Source organism: Oreochromis niloticus, unplaced genomic scaffold (genome assembly GCF_001858045.2).
Source record: "Oreochromis niloticus isolate F11D_XX unplaced genomic scaffold, O_niloticus_UMD_NMBU tig00007374_pilon, whole genome shotgun sequence".
Taxonomy (NCBI): Eukaryota; Metazoa; Chordata; class Actinopteri; order Cichliformes; family Cichlidae; genus Oreochromis; species Oreochromis niloticus.
Window position 1 is genome coordinate 59,049 of NW_020328523.1, and position 18,288 is coordinate 77,336.

The window sequence follows — 18,288 nt, forward strand, 5'->3', positions numbered from 1 at the left end:
AATAGATTCATTCTGCTTTGTGGACATAAACACATGTGACTTCACTTCCTCTTTGTTTTTGATGCAGCGTTTTATAAAATTAGAGCTGCATGAAAAACAATGAAACAGCTTCTAAAAGTTTGACATCAGAGCTTTGTGATAGTTTTCATGTTTCACTCAAACTAAAGTGATACACAACATATGCAGTGCTATACACACATATTCACATGTTTCTAAGAGTTTGAGAATCAAGCTGTTACTAACATCCTGCACCATGTTCTTGTTCAACATGGGAAAAACACGAGACGAGTTTCACACATGCATTATGATCCCTCAATACAATCAGATTCTGCTTAGAACTGCATTCAAGACTATTGAGCCAATATTTTCAGCTTATATGGCTGAAACATTTTCAAATGAGGAGCTTCCAAAAATGAGTGAAACAGTAAGAGCATGTGGAGAGTTTGGAAACATCCCATTAGGAAAGACAAATCAAACATTTGGATTCATTTTAATGAGCTCAGACTTGTTGAAAATGCAGAGGAGCTGGTTGTGAACTGTGCTTCAGAGAAAAACAACATACTGATATTCACTGTGGAACTTTGAGTGGAAAAAGACAGAAAACAACATGTGGATCCTGGAATAATGGGAGCTTCCATCTTTAAAGGACTGAAGAGGAAGAAGTTTACAAGGAATCATTTAGAAGAGTTTCAAACATCAACTGATTGAATCCATGAATCTGAAAATGTGTTTCTGAGTGAAAGAGACAGACATGTGGGCGATTGTGGCTCAAGAGTTGGGAGTTCGCCTTGTAATCGGAAGATTGCCGGTTCGAGCCCCGGCTCGGACAGTCTCGGTCATTGTGTCCTTGAGCAAGACACTTCACCCGTTGCCTACTGGGGGTGGTCAGAGGGCCCGGTGGCGCCAGTGTCCGGCAGCCTCGCCTCTGTCAGTGCGCCCCAGGGTGGCTGTGGCTACAATGTAGCTTGCCATCACCAGTGTGTGAATGTGTGCGTGAATGGGTGAATGACTGGATGTGTAAAGTGCTTTGGGGTCCTTAGGGACTAGTAAAGCGCTATACAAAAACAGGCCATTTACCATGTACAGACTGAACTATCTGTTCAACAGTCAGAGTGTTTCTCTAACAGGAGGAAACTCTTTACACTCAACTCAGCACAGGAACACTGAGGAACCAAAATCAACTCTAAACCCAGGATAAAGAGGTTCGGTGAATGTGGTGTTGAAGGTGTGGAGGTGGATCAGAGTGTCAGAGGAGACTCTGTAGAAGGACAGAGTGCCAGCAGGACAGTCCACATACACTGCTGCTCTGTTAGAGACAGAGGAGGAGGAGGAGGAGGAGATGGACGTGTATCTGTTATTGTGAAGGATATAAAGAGGACCATGATCAGAGCAGCTCAGTCTCCATGACTGATCATTCCCTCCAAACAAACAGTTGTTACTGCCTCCTTTTCTTCCGATTCTTCCGTAACTCATTGATATAATAACATTTCCTCTCCACTCGACCTCCCAGTAACAGCGACCAGTCAGACCATTTCTACACAGAAGCTGATTCCAGTAATCAAATCTGTCTGGATGATCAGGATATGACTGAACCTCCTCCACATGTGTCACCTTCCGGTTGTTGTCAGACAGTTGGAGCTTTGTGTTCACTGTGTTTGCGTCGATTGTGAGTTGACAGGAATCTGATGGAGAGAACAAACACAATCTAGCTGCAGTTATTGATCCATCATCTGTTCATTGATTGACACTTTGATGATGACTCCTGACATCAGAGACGTGAATGATGAAGATGGTTGAATGTGTGCCGCTTTGTTTGCATGAATCACATTAAAAACACACTTACACTTCCTCAGACCTGGTCTCAACCATCGGACTCCAGCAGGCTCCACCCTGAAAGGAGGAGGGGTCAGAGCAGCACAGTCAGCATGTACATATGGACATTACATGGCTCTCATACACACACTGTTACACACTGATAAAGGAACAGTCCAACATTTTCACAAATACACTTCAATCCATACATGGATCAAACTGCTGATGATTTTGGACTGATCCTGGATCTGTTCTTTAAAGCAGTTGATGGATTAATAGTCAGAGCAATAAATCCATAAAATTAAAGCATGGCTCCACCAGTCTAATGAATAGGATATTGTTCATATGACAATAAATGTAGTTATCTGTGAATGTCTAAATAGTTTTCTAGCCTGCCCAGAGAAATTGGCCAATGGTAGTATGTCTGTAGATGTAATGAGACACATGCTCTTGCAACCATGATACATCTTGCTGCCATGTAGACAATAATTGATATTAGGTCTAACAGTGATGTGGGGAAAAGGGAAAGAAGAGCCTAAATTTAGATCAACATGCACTAGAGAGTGCATCTGTTCACATGAAGTCCATATCAATACAGAATAAAGAGACCCCTTACTATTGAGTAAAAATAAACAGGCCAAGAATGTAAGGATATAATATCTCCAGAAATGTGAAGCTAAGTGACTCAGGTTTTTACTCATTAAGTATTTGGGCATCAGGCACAGACCCAGTCACATTGTTTAATGTAGCAATAGCTTTGATGCCAATGACTGGTACAGCCTCTACATCTGCAAAGTAGTAGAGTAGTAACGACTCTAAACATAACATCACTGAAGAGGCATTAGAAATGGAAATAGGTTTCAGAGACAAAAATTAATGTGTTGTACTGTCTCCCAAACTTTTCCAGGCTCATTTCTCAGGCTGAAAAAGTACAGGCTCAGAAATGTACTTAAAGAGAGTAAAAAGTAGCTCCAAAGGACATTTCTACCAGCTATTTTGTGGAAAGCTATGTTAACCACATGTCATATTAATGTAAATATATATTTGTACATGAGAATACAACTGTTATTCAAATCTACATTCAAATTCCAATGACGTCCTCAGCTTGAATCTGTTATGTGGGACACATGCAATGAAAGACAGAGAGTGAATTTGCCCCCACACCTAAACAGGAAAATGAGAACAGTCAGGGGCTAAAGTGAGATCTGGTGAACAGTCTATCAGGTGTCACTGAGCAGTCCTTACCTTTAAATATAACCTCTATTTTTCCTCCCCAGTCTGCCTTATAATCCTTCTCCATCTCTGAGTAAAATTAGCTCTCTTTCTTTTCTCTCCCTGAGAAATACAGCAGCTGGCCCTTTAGCTAGCAACACACTGTGCGATAAACTGCACACAGTTTGTGTCATGGTGAGCTGTGTGGCTGGCAGTGGTTGGACCCAAACGCAGGACTCTGAGGCGGAGTATTAAACTTAAAGGCGGTAGTTTATTTCACTGGTAGAAGACACTTTTTAAAAACACAATACATGAGTATTAGAAACAAAACCAAAAACTCAAACTAGGCAACATGATCTAAATTAGGAGTTCATGACGAGGCAAGGCATAAGCCGACAAAACATGGCCAGTGAGGAACACACAACTAATGCAGAGGACGCGATACTGACAGTGAGAAACACAGGGCTTTAATACACTGAGGGAAAAATGAGGGAATGAGACACAGGAGGAGAGCACAGATAAACCTAATTGATAGACGAGACAGGGAGGAAGCAAAACTGAATACACTGACATAAGAAACGGACCTTCAAAGTAAAACAGGAAATATGACATGCATGCACAGACACGGGCCTAATACTATGACATCACAGACATGGCAACAGAGGGAACACAGCTGGGCCTAACGGGACAGAAAGAGACAAGGGGAAGCAAAACTAAAAATACTGCATGCAGGACTGGAATGATCAGAATAACACATGAATATATTGCCACCAAAAAGGAAGAATACCTCAATACATTAACAAAAACAACGATGCAATATGATAATTTATGCACCAGCAGAGCGGAAGCAGCCATGGCCAGAACTAGATATCACTACTACGAATTTGGAAACAAAACAAGTAAAATACTGGCCTGGCAAATTAAGAAAGAAACATCTGACAAATTTATACAGACAATATTAACGGAAGATGATAAACTTCTTGACGAATCAGCACCCATAACTGTCGAGTTTAAACGGTTCTATGAATATTTGTATAAATCTAAGCAAGGGGTTGACAGTACTGCTGCAAAAAGATTTATAGATGAATAACCCTTCCCAAATTACATAATGAGGACAAAGAACTGCTTGATGCAGATATATCTGAGATGGAGGTACTCCGAGCCCTTTTACAAAATAATAAGACCCCTGGACCAGATGGATTCTCAGTTGATTAGTATAAGGCTTTCTCAAATAAATTACTGACACCACTCACAAATATGATTAAAGAAGCTTTAGAAAATAATAAATTACCAGATTCATTGGAAATTGCAACAATCACATTACTCCCAAAACCGGGCAAGGACAAACAGAGATGCGACTCTTACAGACCCCTCAGCCTCTTAAATGCAGATTATAAAATATTATCCAAAATAATTGCACTCAGATTGGAAGACATTATGCCTAAGATAATACACGCTGTTAAAGGATTTTTATATGTATTTTGCTCTATTGTAGTTAAAAATCCCTAGTTGTTTAGCTTCATTTAAAACTCCTGCATACATTGTGTTTTGACAAAAGCTTGCATGAGGAAACTGCCACAGGAAACCTCACCCTTGCTGAGTTTGCTGAGATAAGCTTGACCAGTTCCTGTTGTGACAGTTTGAACATATATGTTTTATGCTTATCACCTTGTAAGGAGTTGCTTTGTACTCACAAGGGGTGGCGCCCTGAAATGTGCTGCGTAAGAGCTGTCTATAAATAAAGAGAGAACCGATGTCTCGGCACGTGTCTCTGTGGAGACATTGCCCATGTGGATCTACATGTCTGAGTCTGTCTTTCTTGCCTCCTGAGTTTCCTCTTAACACACGCTGACCAAACAGGCTTCATTAAAAGCAGGCACGGAGCAGATAATGTGCGACGTTTGCTCCATATATTGAATACTGCTCAAAAAAATCAAGACCCCCTGCTAATAATCTCTATGGATGCTAATAAAGCATTTGACAGGATTGAGCCAAACTTTCTATTTCGGGCATTGGAAACTATGGGCTTTGGACAGAAGTTCACCCGCTATGTTAGGATACTTTTTAATGCCCCCAGAGCCAATATCATAACAAATGATGTGCTCTCAGGCACTTTCTCTTTAACCAGAGACTGCAGACAAGGTTGTCCAAGCTCCCCCCTTGCTCTTCGCAATTGCGATCGAACCACTAGCCGCTGCCATTCGTACTAGTGCCTCCATATCTGGAATCAAATTTGGTACAAGTGAACATAAACTTTCTCTATACGCAGATGACCTCCTACTATACATAACGGACCCACTTAAATCAATTATCTCCTTCATGAAGTGTCTCAAATACAGTGCAGCCTCAGGATACAAGTTAAACTATACCAAAAGCGAGATTATGACATTAAATATACAACCCCTCGTCTGGGGATCTCCTCAGCCCTTCCCAGGAGGGTGGCACGGATGCCCCTCCGGTGGTACTCCTTGGGCTCTTGCACTCTGGGGCCTCTGGATGTCTGGAGCCTGGATCTCCTCCATGCCTGCTTCATGCCCTGGGGGACAGGGCTATGGGCCTCCACACCCTCTAGCAGACCGTTACATGGGGAAACCTTTTGTAAACAAGCGTGCTGATCCACACAGGTGTGCACACGGGTGTTCACTGTTCGTAGACATAAACTACACCTTTCATAGCTGCTACTTCAAAGCACATTGTGCGCTGTCTGTCCTGCGTGCTGCACAACAACTTTCAATATTTAGTATTTACTGCTGTTCACACTTAGCTAGATTAACGTGATGGTGTTGTGTTTAGTATGTTGCTTTGTTTTTTGGTTTTTTTTGCTTGTTTTCTCTTCTTTTTCTCTCAACAGGTGATCCAGGAGATTTTTTTTTCTCTTTGTCTTTGTAAGTGCCCTTTCTCACTGTCCCTTTTCCCTTCTGTTTTTCTTTTCCTTCCCCTCTTTCTTTCTCCCTTTCCTATCCCCCAGTCATGTCTGTCCCATCTGTAACAACTGAAAATAAAATAAATAATAACAACAAAGTTTGATCAAATGGACCAATACGGCAATGCCATGATGATCCATTTGGCAAAATAAATCCATTTGGTATCTTTGTTGGTCTTCAGACAACAATTCTGACGGCTAAAGAACCAAATGGGACAGACAAAAAAAAAAAAAAAATACAAGATAGCCGTATTAGAGCTCTTACTGACCCATTACAGTGGTGTAATAATGGCTTCGCGTATTTGGGTATACAAATTGGTAAATCCGAGGATCAAATATTCAAGCTAAATTATATCAATTCAGAGATGGATGGATTTCCCATTATCCCTCATAGGCAGAATTAATGTTATTAAAATGAACACTTTGCCGAAGTTCATTTACTTATTTCAATGTCTCCCTACAAATGTTCCCAAAAGTTTCTTCAAAGAGCTTAATAAAATTATAACTTCTTTCATATGGCAAAAGAAAAATCCAAGAGTCAAACTCACCTCTCTGCAGGCCCCATATTCAAGGGGAGGACTTAATTTACTAAACTTTAAGAACTGTTATCTTGCCTCCCAGTACCAATCAATTTGGATCTGGCTACATGCAGAGGAGTGAGGTTAGATGGGTTCCACTAGAACAACATGAGGTGAACCCCATACCATTAAAATATTCCATTTTTAGGTACAAAAAAATGTCTATCCAAGCTTACAAACAATTTGATAATATTAAACACCTTCAGCGCCCGGCAGGAATCTCACTCGCTTCTGAAAATAAATATCTCTTTTCTTAGAAGGACACCCCTATGGGGCAACCCTGACGTCTCTCATCATATTGCCGACCCAATATTGCGGGAATGGAAGGACAGAAATATTCGAACTGCTGCTGATTGATACAATAATGATACATTTATTGACTTTCAACAACTAAAGGAAAAATTCAAACTTCCAGGACAAAGTTTCTTCAAATTTCTAGAAATAAGAGAGTGTTATGTGAAGGCTGTGTGCAGGCAGGAGTGGTAGTAGGAGGACCCAATGTGCAGACACTTGGAGGCGAAACGTGAACTCAAAAGGGTAACAAAACAAGGAATACAAAATACACTTACACAGACAGAACAGACAGCTAGATAAGATCGCGACACGGACACAGAGAAACACAGGGCTTAAATACACAGAGGGAGCAATCAGGGAATGAGTAACAGGAGGGAAACACAGCTGGGGCAAATCAGGCCTAACGAGACAAAGGAAGCACAACCAGACGCATTTACATGAGACACGGACTTTCAAAGTAAAACAGGAAACATAACACAGACTGAACTTACAGACACAGAATCACAGACAGGCACTACAGAGGGAACAGAGACGTGGGACCAGGGCAGACACAGACACTGACTGGACACGGGGATAAAGCAACTAAGGATTACACAGAGACATAAACCATGAGACAGAACTCATGAGACACTCTAGGGTGTTCGCTCGCTCTGTGGTATAGTATCACTTCCTGTTCCTGCTCAAACACAGTGGTGTTTCTGAGTAGCTTTTCTGCTTAGCAATTTAATTTAAATCTTTTGATACATCCCTTTTTCATAGTATAATCTTAACGTGCTTCATCTGAATCACCCTTTCTGTGTACTCACTACCTAATTTATAGCCAAAGTATTCACTCACTGTCTCTTTACTGTTTCGCTAGCTTAGCTTAGCTCGTAGCCGACTCGTTAGCACCATGGCTACTTCACCTGTCCCTCCTGCACTTTCCTGCTCATTGTGTCAGATGTTTAGTTACTCCTCGGCCTCCTTTAGCAGTAATGATACCTGTAATAAATGTAGCATATTTGCAGCTCTGGAGGCCAGGATTACTGAATTGGAGACTCGGCTTCGCACCCTTCATTCACCCGTAGCTAGCCAGGCCCCTGTAGCTGGTGCAGCCGAAGATAGCGTAGGCCCCGCTAGCTGTTCCCCGGCAGACCCCAAGCAGCTGGGGAAAGAGGGCGGCTGGGTGACGGTGAGGAGGAAGCATAGTCTTAAACTGAAGCCCCAGGTACACCACCAACCTGTTCATGTGTCTAACCGTTTTTCCCCACTCAGCGACACACCCGCCGGGGTCAAACTCTGGTAATTGGTGATTCTGTTCTCAGACATGTGAAGCTAGAGACACCGGCAACCATAGTCAATTGTCTTCCAGGGGCCAGAGCAGGCGACATTGAAGGAAATTTAAAACTGCTGGCTAAGGGTAAACGTAAATACAGTAAGATCATAATTCACGTCGGCAGTAATGACACCCGGTTACGCCAATCGGAGGTCACTAAAATCAATATTGAATCGGTGTGTAACTTTGCAAAAACAATGTCGGACTCTGTAGTTTTCTCTGGTCCCCTCCCCAATCAGACCAGGAGTGACATGTTTAGCCGCATGTTCTCCTTAAATTGCTGGCTGTCTGAGTGGTGTCCCAGAAACGATGTGGGCTTCATAGATAATTGGCAAACCTTCTGGAGGAAACCTGGTCTTGTTAGGAGAGACGGCATCCATCCCACTTTGGATGGAGCAGCTCTCATTTCTAGAAATATGGACAAATTCATTAAACCCCCCAAAATATGACTATCCAGAGTTGGGACCAGGAAGCAGAGTTGCAGTCTTACACGCCTCTCTGCAGCTTCTCTCCTCCTGCTACACCCCCAAAAACCCATCTCCATTGAGACTGTGTCAGCTCCCAAAAAGACAAAAAACAAACTAAAAATCAGCAATAAACAACTTAAACATAAAAAATCACAAAGAAAGAACAATACAGTATCCACATCTGAACCAAAGAGTAAAACAGTGAAATGTGGATTATTAAATATTAGGTCTCTCTCCTCCAAGTCTCTGTTAGTACATGACTTAATAATTGATCAACAAATCGATTTACTCTGCCTTACAGAAACCTGGTTGCAGCAGGATGAGTATGTTAGTTTAAATGAATCAACACCCCCGAGTCATTCTAACTACCAGAAATCCCGAAGCACAGGCCGAGGGGGCGGTGTGGCAGCAATTTTTCACACCAGCCTATTAATTAACGAAAGACCAAGACAGACTTTTAATTCATTTGAAAGCCTGATGCTTAGCCTCGTCCACCCCAGCTGTAAAACTCAGAAACCAGTCTTACTTGTTATCATCTATCGTCCACCTGGGCCTTACACAGAGTTTCTCTCTGATTTCTCAGACTTTTTATCTGATTTAGTGCTCAGCTCAGATAAAATAATTATTGTGGGTGATTTTAACATCCATGTAGATGCTAAAAATGACAGCCTCAACATCGCATTTAATCTGTTATTAGACTCAATTGGCTTCTCTCAAAACGTAAAAGAACCCACCCACCACTTTAATCACACTCTAGATCTTGTTTTAACATATGGCATAGAAACTGAATATTTAACAGTGTTTCCTGAAAACCCTCTGCTGTCTGATCATTTCCTGATAACATTTACATTTACAATAATTGATTACACAGCAGTGGAGAGTAGACTTTATCAAAGTAGATGTCTTTCTGAAAGTGCTGTAACTAAGTTTAAGAATATAATCCACCCACTGTTATCATCTTCAATGCCCTGTACCAACATAGAGCAGAGCAGCTATCTGAACGCTACTCCAACAGAGGTCGATTATCTTGTTAATAATTTTACCTCCTCACTACGTACGACTCTGGATACTGTAGCTCCTGTGAAAACTAAGGCCTCAAATCCAAAGTCCCTGACTCCGTGGTATAATTCTCAAACACGTAGCCTAAAGCAGATAACTCGTAAGCTGGAGAGGAAATGGCGTGTCACAAATTTAGAGGATCATCATTTAGCCTGGAGAAATAGTTTGCTGCTTTATAAGAAAGCCCTCCGCAAAGCCAGAACATCTTACTATTCGTCACTGATTGAAGAAAATAAGAACAACCCCAGGTTTCTCTTCAGCACTGTAGCCAGGCTGACAAAAAGTCAGAGCTCTACTGAGCCAACCATCCCTTTAACGTTAACTAGTAATGACTTCATGAACTTCTTCACAAATAAAATTTTTATCATTAGAGAAAAAATTACCAATAATCATCCCACAGATGTAATATTATCTACAGCTACTCTTAGTACCATCAATGTTAAGTTAGACTCTTTTTCTCCAATTGATCTTTCTGAGTTAACTTCAATAATTAATTCCTCCAAACCATCAACGTGTCTTTTAGACCCCATTCCTACAAAACTGCTCAAAGAAGTCCTGCCATTAATTAATTCTTCGATCTTAAATATGATCAACCTATCTCTAATAATCGGCTATGTACCACAGGCCTTCAAGGTGGCTGTAGTTAAACCTTTACTTAAAAAGCCATCTCTAGACCCAGCTGTCTTAGCTAATTATAGGCCAATCTCCAACCTTCCTTTTATATCAAAAATCCTTGAAAGAGTAGTTGTCAAACAGCTAACAGATCATCTGCAGAGGAATGGCTTATTTGAAGCGTTTCAGTCAGGTTTCAGAGCTCATCACAGCACAGAAACAGCTTTAGTGAAGGTTACAAATGATCTTCTTATGGCCTCTGACAGTGGACTCATCTCTGTGCTTGTCCTGCTAGACCTCAGTGCTGCGTTCGATACTGTTGACCATAATATCCTATTAGAGCGATTAGAACATGCTGTAGGTATTACAGGTACTGCACTGCAGTGGTTTGTATCATATCTATCTAATAGACTCCAGTTTGTACATGTAAATGGAGAGTCCTCTTCAGACACTAAGGTCAATTATGGTGTTCCACAGGGTTCAGTGCTAGGACCAATTCTATTTACATTGTACATGCTTCCCTTAGGCAACATCATTAGAAGACATAGCATAAATTTTCACTGCTATGCAGATGACACGCAGCTCTATCTATCCATGAAGCCAGGTAACACACACCAATTAGTTAAACTGCAGGAATGTCTTAAAGACATAAAGACCTGGATGGCCGCTAACTTTCTGCTTCTTAATTCAGATAAAACTGAGGTTATTGTACTCGGCCCTGAAAATCTTAGAAATATGGTATCTAAGCAGATTCTTACTCTGGATGGCATTACCTTGGCCTCCAGTAACACTGTGAGAAACCTTGGAGTCATTTTTGACCAGGACATGTCCTTCAATGCACATATTAAACAAATATGTAAGACTGCTTTCTTCCATTTGCGCAACATCTCTAAAATTAGAAATATCCTGTCTCAGAGTGATGCTGAAAAACTAGTTCATGCATTTATTACTTCCAGGCTGGACTACTGTAATTCACTATTATCAGGAAGTCCTAAAAACTCGCTGAGAAGCCTTCAGCTAATCCAAAATGCTGCAGCAAGAGTCCTGACAGGGACTAGAAAGAGAGAGCATATTTCTCCTGTTTTGGCTTCCCTTCATTGGCTTCCTGTTAAATCCAGAATTGAATTCAAAATCCTGCTCCTCACATACAAGGTCTTAAATAATCAGGCCCCATCTTATCTTAATGACCTTGTAGTACCATATCACCCTATTAGAGCACTTCGCTCTTGCACTGCAGGCCTACTTGTTGTTCCTAGAGTATTTAAAAGTAGAATGGGAGGCAGAGCCTTCAGTTTTCAGGCCCCTCTTCTGTGGAACCAACTTCCAGTTTGGATTCGGGAGACAGACACTATCTCTACTTTCAAGTTTAGGCTTAAAACTTTCCTTTTTGCTAAAGCATATAGTTAGGGCTGGACCAGGTGACCCTGAATCCTCCCTTAGTTATGCTGCAATAGACGTAGGCTGCCGGGGATTCCCATGATGCATTGAGTTTTTCCCTTCCAGTCACCTTTCTCACTCACTATGTGCTAATAGACCTCTCTGCATCGAATCATATCTGTTATTAATCTCTGTCTCTCTTCCACAGCATGTCTTTCATCCTGTTTTCCTTCTTTCACCCCAACCGGTCGCAGCAGATGGCCGCCCCTCCCTGAGCCTGGTTCTGCCGGAGGTTTCTTCCTGTTAAAAGGGAGTTTTTCCTTCCCACTGTCGCCAAAGTGCTTGCTCATAGGGGGTCATATGATTGTTGGGTTTTTCTCTGTATTTATTATTGTGCTATCTACTGTACAATATAAAGCGCCTTGAGGCGACTTTTGTTGTGATTTGGCGCTATATAAATAAAATTGAATTGAATTGAATTGAATTAACAAAGAAACCGAAGACTAGAAATGTTAAATAATATAATAAACTCAAAACCCTGGGTCAACGACCCAGGCATCCTAACAGAGAGTTGGTCAAAGAGAAATCCAAAGGGACATTCCGCGAGATACCAAAAGAAACTCCTCTTGAAACCCATCTTTGCACCAAACCATGGAAGTCAATAAAAGGAATAGCATCTTCTATATATGCCATTATCAATGAAAAGTTACCTGATCACAACAAAGTGTCCATAAAAAGATAATGGGAGACAGACCTGGGCTATGTCTATGAAGAGGTAGAATGGTACCAATTATTTCTACAAAACACAGGCAAATGCAATTTAACATACTTCATAGGATATATTATGTCCTTGTCTAGTCTCGTGTCTTTTTTTGTATTACTTTCCCTGGAACACTCTCTCACAGTCTGTGTCTAAAACCTAAAAGAGAATTATGGATTTGATCAACTGGTCTCTGAATGCTATTGACACCCTTTAACGAAAGTCTGGGCTCGGGAGAACCCGAGTGCCCTGGAGGGACTTTCCCTGCTGGATACACGATGGATGGGTGGCAGAGGATCGTGTGCCTGGCGGGACTGTCGATCGAGGATGCTGAAGATATCTACCTATTCCGAACCATGATAACAGGGTTCTTGCTGATCGGAGCTGGCTTGGCCCTGGCTTATCGGAGAATTAAGAGAGCGGAACCAGCTGTTCAAACCCCCACAAAGCTGCCCGCTGAGATTGGAACGACAGGTGTGACTTGTCAGAATGGGCTCACTGAAGGCAGCATGGTTAAGAGCTTGGAGGCGCTCATGACTGCAGTGAATGCTCAGAATAACACCTCTGAGCGTATGTATGTTGGATTACATCAGGAAAGAATCCACTCAGAACAACATCTCTGGGCGGAAGCGGGATTACATCTCGGATCAGTTGGCTGCGGTCGTGAAGTCTCAGAATCTGCTATGTGAGCAAAAGAGTGACAAGACCATGGAATTGACGGCTAATAACATCATGGAGAAACTCGCAGCTATTAACGGGAGATTGAGAGACCAGTGTCGGAGTGTTAAAAACAGCTTGAAATTCTCATGAGTTGTTTGCAAAAGAAAATCACCATCATAATGCGGCTACCCCTTCGGCGCCAGCTGTGGGCTCAAGGCTGGAGCTGAACAAAAACTCCCTGATAACGACTGTGTTGAGTCTGTTCCTTCCCATTCCATACAAGGCCACCTGGGTTGGCTGGAAGACTGCTTACTTAGCCTGGCGGGGCGAAGGACACTGTCTCAGCTGAACTATGGACACGCACACACATACAGTACTCTCCGTATATAGTAACCATTATCCTTATGTAAATATGTAAGAAAAATTGTGTATGTTTCTGTTCTGTGTCCTGTGTACTGTTTGTTTGTATATGTGTCTTTTTGGCTGCTGTTACAACCAAATTTCCCCTTGTGGGACAATTAAAGGATTATGCTATTCTATTCTATTCTATTCTATACATATACTGATACTGATAAGCACTCACTGACGCATCACCCTCCCTATCCAACGCCACCTCCAACACTTACCTCCCCCATGATGTGGACATCGGGTCAGCTGGAGGCGCAGTCAAAGATTGCAGCGGTCCCAGATCAGATGTACACACTGGAACACTTTCCCATGTTGCTTGTCTGTGTTTATTATGTTATGGTGTGTTGATATCTGTGCATTCCTGTATTATCCTTTTGTGTTACACTTTTTGATGTTTTTTTTCCTCGCTACCTGGCCTGACCTGTCTCCCCAATGTGATGTTTGTATTGTATGTACGGTCGGCAAGGTCTGTAATCTCGGTTGTGGGCAAAAGACCTGCAACTGACAAATAAAGGCTATCTCATCTCATCATCTCATATTACACCCCTTACAGGCTACATAAAATTGATAGTAATTATTCCCCCAGATGCTTGAGATGTAAGGTGACAGATGGCGATCTCCTACACATGCTGTGGAATTGCCCAGTGATAGAAGAATTTCGTAGACGGGCCATCGAAATAATCTCAAGGGTAATGGGGATCCAAATTGAACTGGACCCAAAACTATGGATTCTAGGTGACACAGGTTCTATCAATGTGAATTACCATAAGAAATATTTTATTTTACTTGCGAGTACAGCAGTGAAAAAAATGTATTATGCTACATTGGAAATCTGAAAATTCTCCAACATTGAGACACTGGATTAATGAGCTAGTGTCCTACTGCACATCTGAGAAGATATAATATAGTGTAAAAGGGAAGTATGGAACCTTTGAAAAATTCTGGGGGCCCTTCCTGGCAGTACTACCATCTCTGGACCTAACAGATCATAGAGCTGATGCAAACCCCCCTGGGTCTGCTTTGAGTTGATCCCCGGTTGGGCTTTCCTGACTCGACTTCCTGAATGCTGTGGTTTTATCGGGGGGGGGGGGGTTGATTCCTGTGCTTGGGAGTTTCTATAGATAGGTGTAAATATACGAATTTGATGAGGTTGAGCACTGAAACAGAAGGGGTGGGCTGCCTTATTATCTTCTGTACTGTTTTTTCCTGTTTGTTCAGTAGGGAGTTAGTTGTAGCATTTGTCCTTTATTTGGTTTTGTTTCACCTAGGGTTTAGGTAGCACCCTCTTTTCTGAGTAAGCTTGTTTTGTTTGTTATTTTGGGCTTTGTTCACCCCGGAGCTTAGTTTTCAGTCTAGACAATAAACCATCTTTTACTTAACAACTTGGCTTTTCTTTGTAATGTTTTGGGGACCAGCGCGGGGTCACTTCCTTTTTAACCCTTATGCTATGTTCCTGTACCCCTAGAGTGGGGTGTAACAACATGAACAAAAAAATCATTAAGAGAACACAAAACCATGAATAACAGTATTCAAACAATATAATAACAAAATCTGAAAAATAACTATTGGGTAGCAGAGCCAGTAACGTGACAGTTTGCGTGTTTGCTGAGGTTTGTCGAGCTGATAGAAATTATGCATTTTTAATTACTTGCCACTTTAAAAAACATTACGTCTTTTATCCTCACTCCTCTTTAGTAGCACCAGCCAGATGCTGAAGTACTGAGACCAAAATTTATGGACATTCACACTTGTGCCAGCTCACTTTAAACCCCAAGTATAAATGCAAAATATGATATTACTAAGCTAAGATATTGATTTGAAAATGTAACTAGGAAGTAGACACAAAAGTTGTCAGAATATTGATGTACAGATACCTAAAAAGTCTCCTTAAGTACAAAGTATTTGTACTTCGTTACTTCCCACCTCTGGTGAGAGCACTACCCAAAGCCAAAGCTATTATTAAACTAGACTAGTGTTTCTGTAGTGAGGAAATGAAAATATTCCCGCATGTGTGGTTGTTCATGCCACATGTGGATGAAGCAAACAGGAAGTGAGTGAAAGGCACAGGAAATGTTTCCAGCTCTTCCTCCTCTATCAGACATTCTCTCCATACCTGAGAGTGTCCAGTCTCCAGCGTGGATCCTTCAGTCCAGCCGACAACAGCGTCATTCCTGAGTCCCCTGGGTGATTAAAGCTCAGGTCCAGCACTCTCAGATGGGAAGGGTTGGAGCTCAGAGCTGAGGCCAGAGAAGTACAGCCTTCTTCTGTGATCAGACAGCCTGACAGACTGCAGACACACAAAAGCAGCAACCTTACAGGTAAACTTGAGAAGATTCATAACGTTGAACTTATATGTTCCCTGGTGCATTTGTTAACTGGAAGCCACAACATGTAAAGGTAGATAGTGCTCTTTTTTTCCTCTGCCACAGAGGTGCATTCTTTCTCCACTTTTATTTGTGATGCATAGAAATGAGTGTCAATGTCAATATTCAACGTGCCATATTTCTAAGTTTGCATATTTGCAATGTTGTTTTCTCTCTTTTGAGCAGTGATGATCCTGATCATGGGCCTGTGGTGGGGGATTTTACACAGTGGTGCAAGTTGTCATTTTTGGACATGAGTCAAAACCCAAAGACATGATAACTGATTTTTAGAAGGAACCCTATGATCATCTCTGTGGCGTTAAAGGACCAGACTTATGTTTATGCAGCAGTTTAAATACCTTGGTGCTATAATTGATAAGTTGATCTCACAGTGTATGCACTTCTAGCAAGCTCACTGGTTTCCATGCCAATTGTACTTTCAGAATGCTTTAAGCAATAGTTCTGTAGTCTTTCTGAAGTTCTTTCAAAGTTCTTCTCTGGCCACCGGAAGCGTGGCTTTCAAGAAGTCATTCTCAAGTATAGGAAACAGGTAGAAAGGCTGAGGTATGCTAAATTACAAATGAACTGGACTGAAAATTAATTGATGAAAATTCCAACACAGCTTGCCTTCTAAGTTGAAGAATGAAGGCAATCACACCAAATACTGACTTTCAAGCTTGCTGAAATTGTATAAACTATGTTTTCGCCTTATAAACTTTATTTCATCTGTTCTACGTTTACAATAAATCACTGAACCTTTTTCCAATTTTCAAAGCAAAATATAAATAAATAAAAAGGGTGAGACTTTTCTACAGAGGAACATAAAAATTAGCTATACACGCAGTGATAAAATTCAGATGTAAAATGATCAGTATGATAGACTAAATCCTGACCTGAGACCTTCCAGTTTACAGTGTAGACTCTCAAGCCCTGGAGAAAGAAGCTTCATTCCTAAATCCTGCAGGTTGTTGTTACTCAGGTCCAACTCTGTCAGAGAAGAGGACTGGGAACTGAGAACTGTTGAAAGAGCTTCACAGCTTCTCTCTGAGAGGTTACAGCTACTAAGGCTGTAAAAGAAAAAAAGTGATCAAATTAATTTTAAAAAGAAATATTTCTATATGCACTGTATGAAAAGCTAATGTAAAATTTAAATCAAAATCTAAATCATTTTTACGATTGCTTTGTAAAAAGACAACTAAATTTTTTCCATTTTTTAATTGAAAATTATGCAGTTTAATGTCTCATTGCACTCTGAAATGAAAGCAGAGCAGAAATTAGCAATTGGAAAATAAATAAATAAATACTGGAATCAATTTATAGACCAAAATGTATTCTAAACTTTTGACTCATAAAAGTAGCCACCTTTGGCAGATATAACAGGCTGAACACACCTGTGGCATTCTTTCTTTCTTTATAGAAATCAAATATTCTTCAGAAAGTTCTTCCCATATCTGTTGCAGAAGTTCCCATAAACATGTGGCACTTGTATGTTGCTTTGCTTTCACTCTTCTGTCCAGTTCATCCCAAACCAGCTTGATGGGGTTTAAGTCTGGAGACTGTGCTTGCCACTCCATGTTTTCAAGCTTACCATCTTGTTCTTTTTTCCTGAGGTAGTTCTGGCATAGCTTGGACTTGTGTTTTGGGTCATTATATTCCTGTAGGATGAACCCCTGACCAACTAGGCACATAACAGAGGGCATTACATGGTGCTGCAAAATGCTGTGGAAGCTGTTTGGTCCAGGGTGCTTCTTACACCGCACAAGTCACCAAGCCTGGATCCAGTAAAACAGCCTCAGACCATCACACTTCTTCCTCCATGTTTGACAGTTGATGCCACACACTGTGGAACCATCCTTTCGCCTACTCAACGATGTACAAAGATCCTGTGTGATGAACCGAAGATTTCAAATTTTGAACCATCAATCCATAATACCTTCTTCCAGTCTTCAGTAGTCGAGTGCCTTTTATTGGTGAAGGAAACTGCACTCACTGACACCTTGACTTTGCAATTTGTCTGTAGGAACAACCTGCATTTTTAATTGTTATGATGGTCTGTCTCTCTTCCATTGTTAATTGCCTTTCTTGCCATTTTTGTAGCAACACACTACTTTCTGCAGTACAGTACTGTTAAACTGATGCTCACAAGGGTATGATACCACAGTTTGTTCCAACACTGCTTTATGTAGACAGAGTGGGTTGTAAGTAATCCAGAAAATTTTGGAACACCTGTAGGGATTAGTAGCACCAGCTTTCAACACTTGATCAACCTCCATTGCTGCAGAACAGCTTTAAATCATTAACTCATTTTGTGTTCCCTGAAAAAGGCCTGTTGGTATAACACAATAACAACAGATGTTGAGATGAGGAAATTAACCATTAGTATTATATCCATGTGCCAGCAGGTACTGAACTAGTATTAGCTAATCTAAAAATACAGAAAAACACTGG

The 18,288-nt window shown here is 41.2% G+C and overlaps 1 pseudogene; it reads right to left on the reverse strand.

Annotated features, from left to right (window-relative positions):
• Positions 1–691: 691 nt before the first annotated feature.
• The window catches only part of LOC109197035 (NLR family CARD domain-containing protein 3-like), a 52,987-nt pseudogene continuing 35,390 nt past the window's right edge, over positions 692–18,288 (reverse strand).